Source organism: Carassius carassius, chromosome 35, assembly GCF_963082965.1.
Source record: "Carassius carassius chromosome 35, fCarCar2.1, whole genome shotgun sequence".
NCBI classification, from domain to species: Eukaryota; Metazoa; Chordata; class Actinopteri; order Cypriniformes; family Cyprinidae; genus Carassius; species Carassius carassius.
The window spans coordinates 23,884,185-23,899,463 of record NC_081789.1 but is presented as its reverse complement, the minus strand read 5'-3'; the positions used below and the strand labels follow the sequence as shown (position 1 = coordinate 23,899,463).

Genomic DNA, 15,279 nt, shown 5'->3' with positions numbered 1-15,279 from the left:
TTTGTGCCACGTACAACAGAGATGATGTGTCATGAAGACGGTGCCACTTGGGTTTTATTGCCCATCCCAATGACAAATACAGTCTCCTAATTGGTTGTTATTGAGGAAAAAAAAGCGCTTCCCTCAGGCTGTTTTGTTGCCAATAGGCAAAATCCATCAACTAGATGGACACCGTCCATCAATGATGATGACACAGGCGCTTCCTAATAAAATTATAGTTGTTGTTTTTTTGAACACTATTTAATAAATCCACATTTAGCCTATGTGCATCTTTGAAGTCACACAGAAAGACCACAATCAAGCACTAAAGACTTTAGTTCTGTCAACATTTAGGGTTTGAAGAAGGATTTTTGTTTAATTTTCATCCGTTTCAGCTATTTAAATGCGACCAGGATCAAGTTTAATTGTGTTTTTACATGAGCTAAAATCGCCTCAAATGATCCAGCGCCACTATTGTGACTGTTTTATTAGTTTTAAATGTGTATGGATGACATTAAAAGCTCAAGGGATCGCAAACGTGGTCATTTCCCATTGCAGCAGGAGTTAAAGACGTTCTTAATGCTCGTTCTGTCTCATTACGCAGACAGTTCCTCAAGAGTATGAGGTCTAACATCTGATTTTCTTAAGCTTTGCTTGGTCATCTGGCAGAATAACAGTGGCTGAATGTGTGCGCGGATGCAATTTCCATCATGGACGTCGTCGTTTTTGCCACGGTACAGCTTGAAAGGTTCTATTAGTGCGTGCTTGTCTGTTCTAGTGAGTGCATGCAGAATACAGACATATTGCTTAAGTATGAGAATCACTCACATGGAGCAAGTGGTATCTGCTGAAGGCAGAGGAGTGGGAGAGATGGGAGGGGGGCGCTTGGATCCTTGAATAAATTGCTATCAGTTTATCTCATTTACAGGGCAATCAGAAGCGGTGAATGCTGGCAGAAATCGAATTTTAGCTGTTGTGAAGCATCATAAATCAAATGTGCTGTCGCTCTCGAAGAAGGTGAGGCAACTTTTTGTGCTCAGGCAGCTGATGGTTTTACGTGAACGTCCACAATTAAGACACACTTAGACAACTAAAGAACTCTTATTCATTTTAGTGAATCAGTTGATTTCAGTGCTTTTGATTCAAACAGGCCTTGACCATTTGAACTGTTTCGGCCCTGAGTTTGAGTGAAACATGCAGAGCGTCTTCATTTGAACAGCTTCAGTGGAGCATCTCCGGTATCATGAACATCTCAGGTGCTGAAAGGCCAATCCAGTTTTCCTGATGCTTTAATGCCTTTGTGACCATACCTTTATCTTCGCTCCTGTACAGGAAAGCCATTCTGGAGCTTGATTAATCTGGGCTTTCTGTAGTCTTCTATAGGAAACATGCAATTTCTATAAATCTATTTATTTTTTATATGTAGTTAACAAATAAGGCTGCATTCTCATTGCATACTTTATAGCAAAGAAAAATAAAGTATAACATTAAATTAAACTGTACTGAATGTATAGTTTTCAAAATTTTGATCACAAATTATGTACTTTTTGGAGTAATTTTTTTTCAAGTTTTTAGATAACATATTTAAACACATTAAATGTAATAATAATTACATTTAAATATAAAAAGAATAGGTATTATTACTAGTAGGAGTTGTAAAATATTAAATATATAACTACTACTGCAGTAGGAGTACCAGCTATTACCACTATTATATTTTAATTAAATTATTCAATTATTCATGTTTAAATATTTAAAGCTAATATGTAAAAACTAAATATTGTTATTATTAATAGTAACAATTATTATTTTTATTTGATTTGTGTTTATATATATTTAAAATTATTATTAGATTTTATGGTTTTTTTTTATATATTTAATCTAATCATTATTGTTGTTTTTATTATGTACATATTTCAGCACAATTTTAAATCCTTTTTAAAATATGAATTATAAAATCTCATTTATTATTATATTAATATTATTTGTTTTATATATTTTGACATTTTGTATGCATTTAATGTATTTAAATATGAAATATTTAATCTACTATTTTGATTAGTCTTAATGGTCATGGCAGAAAATATATCTGTGTATATATATATAATCTATATAATATAATCTATTATTGGCTCTGCATATTGATAATCAGACATTTGAACATATAAATAATCAGTATATAACATAAGCAATACGATCTTCCAATCATTTAATCAGTTTCCTGATTCACTTTTGCTCTAAATACAAAGTATTTTGTCCTATCCTTTTTCTTTTTTTTTTTTTTCTTACTTTTAAATAGTTTTTATACTGATATAATGATGTCCAGGTGGCATTACTTGTTTTGATCCTCCAGGCTGATAAATACACTTGCCCAGCTTCCAGACAGCCGGCAGCCAATGAAGCTTCATGTGTTTTTGGACTGAATGTGTTGGTTCTCTGAAGCACTTTGCCTCTGTTAGACCTTGTAAAGAAGATAAATGCGACTGCATGTACTGTATATATTTGTACATTCACATGCATCAGATCATTGTTGGGGTGTGTTTATGTCTGCAGTTACCTTCAGTTCATTGTTTGAAGTGCCGTGTGTGTGTATAAGGGGTGTTATTGTTTACACTGTGTGTGTGTGTGTGTGTGTGTGTGTGTGTCTGATGGAGACGGTGAATGCGTTCTCGCCTCCTCAGTGTTTGGCCCGTATCCCCCCAGGCCCGTGTCAGTAATGGGCGCGTGCTGATTGCTCTAATACAGGTTAGGAATATTGCCTTTAATGATGTGTAAAATGAGCAAACGCCGCCACTGACATTTACAGATGGCACAGGCAGGTCTGGTTCCTCCCAGCTGCCTGTTAATTCTTAGACACCAGCTAGCATCTCTATAGGCCCAGACCTGTTTAGTGTACTAGCGCACATGAGTGGGATTCAAGATTGTCAACCTTTGGAGTTTGTAAAGCAACACACATGCACACACACCTTGACTTAAACCCCTCGCGGCTTTGTGCGGCTCTGATGTGATGGATTTGTGGTTGCGTGGCCGTGTGCTCTGACAGAATAGCAATCGGGTCACACTGGCAGGTCCAGATGTGGTACTGGAGCAGGCGTCTGACCCAGAGGGCGTTTGGACTAGAAGCATCAGCCTCCTTTAGATGGGATGCACAATTCGTTTTCCTCTTTTTCATTCTTGATTTCTGGGCTAATTTGCTATGAATTTTTTTTGTTTGTTTTTGGCTTTTCAGGATGCTGGAACATATCTCAAATGAAAGACCAAAATTGACCCTAGTTAGTGTATCAATAAATGTTAATGGCCTTATTGTGCATGATTTATCAGTACATATTTTTCCAAAGAAAAAGAAATGCTTTATTCCTGATGAATGCAGTCAAGTCCCAGAAATTAATATTGTTTTTAAGCAAGAATGCATTAAATTGATCAACAGTGACATTAAAGTCATTTTTGTTTATGAAAAGATTGCTGTTTTCAACATTGATAATAAGAAGAAATGTTTCTTGAGCCTAAAGTTAGCATATCAAAATGATTTCTGAAGGATCATGTGACAATGGAGAAATTTATGCTGAAAATGCAACTTCGCCTCACATGAATGAATTACATTTGAACATATATTAAAGGGGTCATATGATGCTTTTTAAAAGAGCATTATTTTGTGTATTTGGTGTGACAGAATATGTTGACGTGCTTTAATGTTCAAAAAACATTATTTTTCAAATACTGCACATTATTGTAGGTTCTCTATGCCCCTCCTCTCTCAAAAGCATTGTTTTCTACAAAGTCCCTCCTTCTGACAATCGCAGTCTGCTCTGATTGGCCAACTGACCCAGTGCATTGTGATTGGCCGAACACTGCAAGCACTCGTTTGAAATGTAACACCCCTTTCCATAATCGCGAGCTTCTTCTTTCAAAATAAATGTAAAGACAGTTAATAATGTCCTTAGTTTTATCATCAGTTCAAGCCCGAAAGAGGAACAGAGTCACGTGACAGACAGAAGCTCGTATGAGTTTGCAGTACACAAGCCACGGACGGTTAAGACAGCTGACTACACTGTGATGTGACTGTCACTCTTTCTATCTCTCTCTCTCTCTCTCTATCTCTTTCACACACACACACACACACACACACACACGTGTGTGCAATGCTCAAAATTCCGCATTTGAACATTCAATAGCAAATACTTAAACTAATAACAGAACATACTTCCAGTAGCTGATTCAGAAGCGCCAAAAAGTCAGAATTACCTGGGTAAAATGCTTTGCTGTTCTGTTGCAAATAATCCTAAAGATTCCTAAATGCATCTACTTTCTAAAGGCCAAGTAACCTGCTTTTGCTTTCGCCTAGAAACACACAGCATCTCCCTGACATGACTGCTTCAACACTAACTGCAGTTACTGAAACCACACTGCCTTTCTTTGCATGAACATTTGGGCAGCATTACGCAAATATTTCCACATAGTGATGTAGACATGTGGGGTGGGGGGTTTGAATGAGCCGTTTTAGGAGGGCGTGGTTGACTCTTTAACTTTAATAAAGAATATCTCTTTGGATTTGAGACTTTAGTCTTTGCAACTTTTCAGATCTTCCTCATGCACCAAGAGCTTGTAACACTCCAAAGAGAAAGGAAAAATTGAAATCGCATCATATGGCCCCTTTAAAATAGAAAACAGTTGTTTTAAATTATGAAAAATATTTCCCAATATTACTGTTTTTGCTGTATTTTTTTATCAAATAAGTAAAGCCTCGGTGAGGATACAAGACTTTAAAAATGTTTTTTTTTAATTCTTACCAACCCTTAACCTTTAAAATTATAGTGTACTCTATATTGTGTGTCTGAGTGTGAATGCGGTGTAAATAGAAACATGAATGAAAGATCACAAGAGCCAAGAGGAGAGGAGGAGAGAAACACTGTGGTTTTAGATGTTGTTATCTTTCTTTTATTGTAGCGTATTAATTAAGGTAAGTTGTTTCTGCCCTCTTTGCCTCCAGTCCCTCAGATTGGATTTTAAGAACCTGCTCCGCTCCGTCTCATTACTGCTAATTTCTGAGCACCAGTGGCTGATTGGGAGCTTCTGTTATTGCACATTTTATATCAACAGAACTCAGAGTCTTTGGGTAATTTTTGTAGATACAATGCTTTCGTTTTTTCCTTTAATGCAGTGCATTTCCACTTTTATTTTCTGAGAACATCACTAAAGTCACCTGTCTGAGACATTTTCCTTATTTTTAGAATTTAAAATAATGCATATGAAAGTATGTTAAACAATGTTAAACAATTTAAAACTCTTAGTTTTGAGCTTCATCGTCGTTTAGATTCTAGATCTAATTATTCTAGACAATTACTCAACCTTTAATTAGTTTTGACGCAGTTGTTGACATGTTTTTCCTCCAAATTAGTTGCAAAATTGTTGCAATTTTATTAAATTATAATTATTTTTTATTACATTTAATATTAAATGAAATTTAAAAAAATGAAAAATATTGAAATAAAATAAACCAGCTATTTTATTTTATTGTATACTTTTAATTGCTTTAAGTTAAAAAACGTTAACCTAAATGTAAATATAATATCTTATTTGAAGCCTAACATTTGGATTAATCCTGACATGCAACAACTAATGGTCCATTAATTTGGATGTAAATTATGAATTTTGACCACTGTATATAGAGAGTACAGAAGGTATAGAATATGTTTCTAAACCTAGTGAGCCTGTCTAGACAGCATTTTAGTGCATTTAGATTCTAAGTAGGCAGCTCCTTTTTATTCAAATAAATGTTACTGATATAACAATTACCGAACAACTAAAGCACAAAATGAATGTTGATTGTCCTTTATTCTCTGTGGTTTCAAGCTGCTGACATCAGAAACAGTTTTTTAATAATTCCATATTGAAATTACCTGTTGTAATGGCTAATTTATCAGATGGCCAGTCAACAGAATAATTGTCTGTGTTCAGACGCAGAGGTGTGTAATCGTTGGACAGTGCAATGCAAGATAATTGTATTGCTTTTCATAATAGCAGGAGAGAAACTGTCACCACATCCAAAATGTTATCCAAATGTATTCCCTTTTGTAATACTAAAATATGAAATATGTGCACTTAAGAAAGATGTTTGCATGATCACTACTTAAAAAAAAAAGCTTTTGGTACTAAAAAGTAAACTTTATTAAACTTAATTAAAATATAAACCTTATCTTGACCACATTTAGAAAAAAATACTAGAGAGCTTTGTGCAACATATTTATCTACATTAATTGTGCATCCCGTCATACATCTGTGGTTCATTTCCAGCAAAAAGAAGCATGAAATGTAAACAAAGCAGAGAGATCAACTGGGGCGACAGACCTTCACCCTTTAGTCCTTGATTTAGACACAAAGCTGCCGGCTCTGTATTGATCTCTGGCCTGGAGTCAAGTCCCGTGAATAAATCGGGTAATTGAGGAGGGTGTCAAACTAATTGGATTGTTGCCGATCACTCGAGGCCATGCAGTGAACGGGAGTCTTTGACAATCATATGCATGCGTTCGAGTCATCATATGGAGATTATTGATCGGAGATGAGAGCAGACGGAGATCTATATACTTCACATTCAAGATTAACCGCTGCCTTAAAACCACGCTCAGCATTTCATCTAAATTTACAGTTATGTGTGGAGTTTTATTTAGAGATGGGCGGTGTGATAGCAGAAATGTCATCTGGTAGAGACTTTCTACCATGTACCATTTAATGTAAACATTTTCTATGAATAATGTTATCTTTTGGTTTCATATTCATTAAGTTCCAAATAAATATGATAAAGTAGCTTTCATTTGTAACATTCATAGGGCATTAAATGCATTAATAATATAGAAAAAATATACATTTAGATTGTAGTTTATATTCTTTTATTTGACATTTTAATATTATTTAATAATTTCTTGATAATTCATGATAAATTCTTTAAAATTGAGACCTAAATAATGTTTATAATGTAATTATATAATTGTATTTATAATATAATAATATAATATAATTATAGTATAATATAGCCAACCCTATATATATATATATATATATACACACACACTTACATGCGCGCACACACAGTATACAGTATATATATCGATAATTAATTATTATGTTATATCCTTGCTAACCCTGTCAAATATATATCTCACAATGTAGAAGAGAGATTTACAAAAAAGAAAAAGAAAAACAGGGGGTTGGCCTGTGACCTTGATAATTCATAATAATTTGTCTAAAAGTGAGACCTCAGTAATGTGCTAATGATCATTTACAGTGGGCGTCAATAAATGGTGTTATGTTGTGCGTTTTAATACTAATAAACAGCCTTTTTTCTGTGGAACGACTGCAGTGTTCAAGTCTGTGAACTTATTTTCGCCTCATGCAGCTTCATTGGCTATAATACTCACGTGTGTAATCATCATCCTGTACATATCAAAGTAATCATGGTTTTGAAATGAATGTTGAGCAAATTGCAGAAAATGATGGTCTGTTTTTCACCTCTCGCCCCTCATTTGAGCTCGGTAGAAACATTGCAGTACCTCGCGTGTGTTTTTGCGATGTGGAAATTACTGTGACCAGAATGATTAACCCACATTATATTCTATTTAGGCAGCTGCAATAATAATGAGTCTTCACTGGTAATGAGATAAGTACTCTAATGGATGTATTTACCTTTTTAATCACTTGGATTTTACGATGCTGATGAACAACAGCAAGTGACACTAATCGCAGATACCCATAATGCACCTTGGATATTGGCCATTTAAATGTTTGTATTTTCAGCCTGTAGTGAAGATGATCTTGAACTAGGAAATAATGGCATTTGTGTTTTTGTTTCTTTAATCTGCAATTTCCTTTTTTTTTATCATTTATTGTTTTAATGAAATAATTATTTAATTTAACATTTTTAGATACAAATATTTTAAAATAAAGTTTTGAAATAAAAATGATTAAAAATTAGCATATGTAAGCATATATACACAAACAAAATGAAAACAAATTGATTAATTGCATTAAACTACACATTTATTAATAAATATCAAATATGACAATTGTGTAATGTAATTCAAGGCTTAAAGTTATTGGCACCGTGGAGGATCTCCGGCATACAGCTTTTGGTTGCGGATAAAAATACTCCTACATAAAACAAAAAAAACTTGTTGATAGTATTTTCGAGTTTGCCTACCAATGGTATGAGAGGAGCACAGCTTTCACTCTCAACCAAACTAACATTACTAGCCAGTAGCCACTCAGACTTTTTTTCCTTATAAACATGAGACGCGCATAATAGTATCCAATCGCAGCCCTGATGAACAGAGAAGCGCAATAAAAACCTGCGAGGAGCAATAGTCATAGATGTCCATCTAGCGCATATTTACTTAGAAAAACTAATTAAAAAGCAGCAGAGCTTTGTAAACAGCTTGGAGTAACTTAATCAAGTCATCCCCATAGGAATTATATTCCAGAACAAATTTACCAAAATGTACTTGTTCATGCATGATTTATTTATGGTAACTTACCGGTAATTTACCAGTGAAGACTGTATGTGTGAAAGGGGCTAAACTCTTCCTCTGTATATGCTGTGAATTTGTATTGCTTCACGTTCAAATGGGAAAATCTCACTAGATTTGTAACGTAATTTATTTATAAACCTTTGCCAACACAGGAGAATACATCAGCCTATTTCTAAATATGCTATTTATTGTACGTCATGATTTCATAATAAAAGTTTCGGAGTTTGCATGTGGCTAAATATAAAAATTTAATGGATATATTATGTATAGGCATATTACATTATGTATTTTAACAGTGTTGTTCAGTTAAACCATGTAATTGCTTTGTTTTGATATTTTATTTGAGCCACTTTTTATTGCCAATTTTTATTTTATTTAGTGTTCCTGTAGCTCAATTGGTAGAGCATTGCACTATCAAGCGCAAGGTTGGGGGTTCGATTCCCCGGGAACACATGATAGGTAAAAATTGATAGCCTGAATGCACTGTAAGTCGCTTTGGATAAAAGTGTCTGCTAAATGCATAAATTTAATTTAATTTAATTTAACTTATTGCCTCGTCATTAGTTTATATAGTCATACTAAAGCCTGGTTTTCACTTTGTGTTACTAAAAAATATCAGATTACTCAATTGTCTAAATAATCAGTAGATTAGTTGATTACCAAAATAATCATTAGTTACAGCCCTAAATTATTTCAAATATTTCAAAATACAACTGCATTGTTTCACTGTTTATGATTAAAAGACAAATATTTTGTTGTTATAATATTGCCTCGTTCTAGGTCAACCAAGGATCTGTATTTGGTCTCATCTTGTGAGCTAAGTGTATTGTCACACCCCTAGTGTGATGTAGCTCATCATTTTCCAAGTCTATGATATAGCTATCATTCTTCAGGTCAAGCATATATTCATGAAAAAAAAAAATTCTGTTTGAGTAAGGAAAGTGATAACTTTGCCATAGTATCCTTTCAATTGTTAAAGTTGCCACAGTCACTGCACTGCCCCTCCCCCTGGTAAAATAAAAAAAGTTCAGTTTGTTTAGTTTATTTTTTTCTTGCTTTAACCCCTTTTTAATTATGTCACATAGCATTTTTGCTTTCATTGTGGACACACAAATAATTTCCACTGAAAAGTTTGCAAACTAAACATTTTAAAACAGTATCCAAACTCATCTCCCGTTTGGTGTGTTTCAGAGCAAGAGGAGTCCTTTGAGTTCATCATTGTGTCCCTGACGGGTCAAATGTGGCATTTTGAGGCATCCACATATGAAGAAAGAGAACTGTGGGTTCAGGCCATTGAGAGCCAGATATTTGCCAGTCTACAGTCCTGTGAGAGCAGCAAGAACAAGGTAAGATGTGTTGATTTAGATAACGTGGACGTGGTTAGTATGCCTTATGTACCCTTTTGCCCTTTTCAAACTGTGATATCTGAATTATGTCATATAGTCTCGATTAGGAAGCCAGAGTGATGCAGTGACCATCCAGTCTATCAGGAATGTGAGGGGAAATAGCTTCTGTGCAGACTGCGATGCCCCCAGTGAGTAAAACATTGTGACGGCACCCATTTCTGAACAAGAAGCGAGTCTAATTTTATTAGACATTTTATCCTATGTTTGTCTTTTACTTTGTTGTATAATGGCATTAGGGTATAATGTGAAAAAGTACTTTAAAACAATAAAAAATAAAAAGAAATAATAATGGAAATAAATAATAATAATAATAATAATAATTTAATTTAAAAAAAGATTTCAGACATGTTTCTGTTTTGTCATACATTAAAATAATAAAATAATAATTAAATAATAAATAATAAAAAAATTATAATAATAAATAATTGTAATAATTAAATGAAAATATTTTTTCAGGCATTTTTCTCTTTTTAGGGTAGTTTCACCCACATTAAAATAATAAAGATAGCATAAAAATAATGTGAACAGCTTAATAAAAAATATTTTTCCAGACATTTTTGTATGGTCGTTTCGATCACATTAATATAAATCACATAATTTAAAATAACATAAAGTAATAATAATAAAAAACTGACATTTTGGGGGTAGATTGACACACTAATAGTAAAATAATACAAATAATTAAAAAAATATGTAGAAATAAAATTAAAAAAATCTATTTTTGTTAGATAGTTTCATATTGCCATAGTCATTGCTGAAAAGGACCCATCAGAACACACATATCAGAGTTTGAATTGCATAAAATGTAATTTTGGTAAGGAAAACTGAATTGTAATGGTCTCTGACCCTCAGATCCGGACTGGGCCAGTCTGAACCTCGGCGCTCTGATCTGTATCGAATGCTCCGGGATGCACAGGAACCTGGGCACCCATCTGTCCCGCGTACGGTCTCTGGACCTGGACGACTGGCCTGTGGAGCTCAGCATGGTGATGACGGCCATCGGGAACGCCATGGCCAACAGTGTATGGGAGGGCTGTGTGGAGGGATACACCAAACCCGGGGTGGACAGCACCAGGTGGGTCATCTGTCCAAAGCATTAGCTGGTAGTCTTGAAAACAAGATTGTTTAAAAAGTCAAAAAATCATCTCCCAGGCCCTATGAACCAAAGTAATGTTTATAATAGATTTGTTAACTAATCAAATTATTATTTTTTATTTTATAGTGTTACTAGCCAAGTTTCCATCCGGTTTGCTAGCAATGTTCCTTTCTGTTTTGCACAAGTTTAAAACTAAAATAGCAATATGGCTTAGTGCTTTCATCAAATTGCAGAGGCTGCAATTTAATTAAATATATGTTCTACATGTTTCAGAGTAAAACGTGGCACTATTTTGTTTTACCCATGAGCAGCTCGTGTTCTGGTGTTTTCAGTGTCTCAGAGCAGCTTGGTTCACAGTAAATGCTGCTCCACATGAACTGCGTCTGTTCTGAGTTTAGGTCACTTAAAGGGATACTCCACCGTGTTTTCATATTAAACTATGTTTTTCCCTTAACTAAGACGAGTTGAAGATATTACTGCGCCAAGACGAAGTGCTTACAAGCACTTGCCATGGTATTCTGCCACACAATATAGTTATCCATTTTACACGCTTAGAAAAGCGCAACGTTTTGTTTTGTGTTACCGTCCTAGGTCGAGTTACACTATGCGAGTAACTGTATTTAAATAGGGAAAACGTGGAGGTGTTTGGTAGCTTCTCTGTTTGGCCCATATTGAATGAATGGGCTAAGCTAAGTGCTTTCAAAGTGTCACCGCGCGCCAAAGCGATTGAGTGCACGCACTGAGACGAGAGAGGTATGTATCAACTCGTCTTAGGTAAGGGAAAAACATAGTTTAATATCAAAACACGGTGGAGTATTCCTTTAATAGTGTGAAATTATTATTTTTTTATTATTATTGCTCTGTTGTTATTTGGCTAAATTGTGCAGCTCTAAAACAAGCACAGCAAACCTGGAGCTTTTAAAATGTAAAATTTTAAATTGCATAAAAAATTGTTTATCAATCCAAAAATGTAACAAAATCGAAGCTTTAAAGGCTTCCTGCATATTTCTGCCAGAATAAAATCTTGATAGTTTAACATTCAAATATGAATGAAGACATCCATAAATATTAATATTAGCTTTTTATTATTAATAAAAATCGTAATATCTTATTCATTTATAATAAATAATTTCTGGCTAAATTGTGCATGTCTAAAACACAGCAAACCTTGCATTAAAAAATTGCATTTTTATCAGAGCAAATGCAATTTGATATTTTTCTTCCTAAAATTTTGTAATCCTAGTTTATTCTCTACAAAACATTTGTACATTTTAAAACACATTTTGAAGCAATTAATCTTAAAACTTGAATGGAAAAACTCATTGCCTGGATACAAGCTTGTGGTCAATTTAAATAATAATGTGTGTGGACTTCTTAAGTCATAAGGCAGCTGTAAGTATTTAAGAGTGAAGTGTAGTATTTGAAGATTTGAACTCTGTTCAGGATGTTGAAGCATATTAAATAAGCATCACATCCAGTGTCAGTTCCATGATCAATAACTGGACTGTGTTGGAGTCTTCACCCAATCATCGCTCCATTAGTGCTTTTCTGCTTTTTGAAGAAGATGAGATGTTTCAGGAGATAATAGGGTCCACAGACCATTGTCTGGAGCTGCTCACCTGCTCTGCTTCCAGGCGATGTCTCGAGGTGTTTCCCGCTTTAAGCCTGACACACTCGCTCGCATTCCCAATCTATCTAATGACCTGGAGAAAAGAGTGGTTTTGGTGGCAATTAAGGACACTATTACAGTCCCAAACCACTCCCTTTGGGGCTGAACTGAGAGCTCTCAGTGGCTCTGACAGCTATCCATCACTCAGAGGGGTGTATCAGTCACTCCTGAGGGTACGAGTCCCGTCAGACACAGCCTGCGCTTTGGTCTAATGCATCATAATGCAGGATTTATTCTAATGCTGCTGAACTCTGACTTATGTTTTTATCAGTTAGATCAGGCTGAGACATGCTGTTGGACGGCTAATATACAGTATATAGCACATAATTTGTTATGCATATTTGTGTTACGAACATGATGAGGAGAGATGCGCTGATACTTTTCTTAGCATCCGAACGTATCATTTTGGTCTAGTGCATGATTAAACAGGTCAAAGTCCTACAGATTTAAATTGAAGGATGCCATAGCTAGAGACTTCAACATTACTGAGGCTAATATTATTAATTTATTTTACATTCTCATTTATTTCATTAAAAAAAGTTTGAGAAAACCACATTTGAAGATGTTATGTCTAATGAAGCTGTATGTATGTATTTATTTAATTAAGACCTGTATTATAAAGGTATTCTGATTTTATGATATCTGGTAATTGTATATTATACTCCTTTTTTATTCATTTATTTATGTCATGAATATAATCTTTGATGCTGATATGGTAATAAAATAAATATTTTATAATAAAATTATATTCAGGGTTATTACCATAAACTAAAACTATTAGATATTTTTCTCAATTTAAATTAAGCTGAAACAAAAGAATGAAAGAAATTTTAAGAAGAAATATTAGATTTAGAAATTTCGATTAAATGAAAATGAGAAATGTTGCCCTGCAAATACCTGTAATACATTTAAGTGGAAGTACTAAAATTACTAACTGGTAATAATAATAAAAAAATCTAAAACTGAGCAAAAATTAAATAAATAAAGAAAATAAAAAAGTACATAAAATTGCTAAAAATCTAAATAAATTAAAACTGAAAATATAAAAAATAAAATCCTGTATATTACTAAAAAAAATTGTATTCTTTAAATAATACTAAAATAACTGATAACATTATTTTATTTTAAAGTGTTATATATATTATCATAATAATTATATAATATATTATTTTTAGTATTTTATTGTACTAAAAATTAAATGAAATTGTATTACATAGTCATAATTGGAAAAATTTGCTTTTATGATATTATTATATTATCTGCTTCCACCTGGCCAATCATAATGATGCCAGTCATTTTAGAATGTGCTCATCTGCAGATACTAATACAGATATTGTGCATCTTCAATTAATAGTGTGTTTGATATCACTTGATTAAAATGCAGGAACATTTATTGAGGGATTTCAGAGAAATTGGCCTTCTGAATTATGCTCGTCTCTGCCTGTGTATTAATTTACCTTTTGTTTACCTGCTGTAATATCTGTTCACAAGACAGTGGAGTGACCTGCTGCTTTATAGTATGTAAGTCAGCGTCAGGATTTCCCTCAGTGGAGAGCGTGAACAAAGATGTAACAGCTGCCCTACAAAAGAGTGCGAGTGCGTGCAGCAGATAGCGTGTAAAGGAAGATGGCCCTTTCCATCTCCTGACCACCCGAGGTGCTTCAGCTCTCTGTCTCTGTTCTTTTCTCTCACTCGGCGGCGAGTGATGGCTCACAGTTATCTATTGAGTGCTTGGCGGGCTGCAGCCGAGTGCTTTTGACTTGATGAAAGATTATTGATGCTGATATCCCCCTCACACTTCAGTCGTCAGGACGGGCTCGCTGCCGGAGGAGGGAATGTTTTTCATTGTCAGGAGAATCTGATGGTTCACGGCATCCTCCATTTCTCCCGTTCTCTCGCTCGCTCACTCATTCTCTCACCCGCTCGGACAAAAACTGAAAATCTCATTACCGTCATAACTGATTTTCCTCAGCCAAAGAGTAATCAGTGAAACATGGTGTGTATTCAGAGTGCACATTTATTCAATATGGTGTCATTTAATTGTGTGTGTGTGTGTGTGTGTTAAATCAAATTTTACAAGCTTTAATTTAATAATATGAAATTTTGAGTGACAACGCAGATTTCCTGTGTCACGATTTGAGTGTTTGTTTTTGTTGCACATTGGTCATTCACTCATTTGGACAGTCAATTATATATGTATCATTAAAAATGTGGTTTGACATCAGTGAGATGAGTAATCGGGCTGGTTTTAGTGTCGTGCAGTCAGGCAGGATTGATTTAAAACTCCTCACCGAGGTGAAAACTAACATCCGAGTGAGGGTGACAAGTCTTGCCGTAATGGCCTCTAGATTACTCGCATACACACTTTACCATGAGCTAAACACAAATACTCATATGTGACAAATTCTTACTCTGTGGGATCATAATGAAAGCTGAATTGGTGCCGCTGTCTTAACACTAGATACTAGGGTTTCTTTTTTTAGATAATTAAAGTTCTAAGGAAAGGTAGACATTATGGAATTTGAATTAAACATATTTATTTTACAGCACTTATTTATTTGTATTTTTAATTCATTCTGTCCAAGCACTAAATAAAGTTTGAAATTATAG

At 34.3% G+C, this 15,279-nt stretch overlaps 1 pseudogene; it reads left to right on the top strand.

Moving 5' to 3' along the window:
- Positions 1 to 15,279, top strand: part of LOC132116278 (arf-GAP with GTPase, ANK repeat and PH domain-containing protein 3-like) — a 98,955-nt pseudogene that overhangs the window by 68,734 nt on the left and 14,942 nt on the right.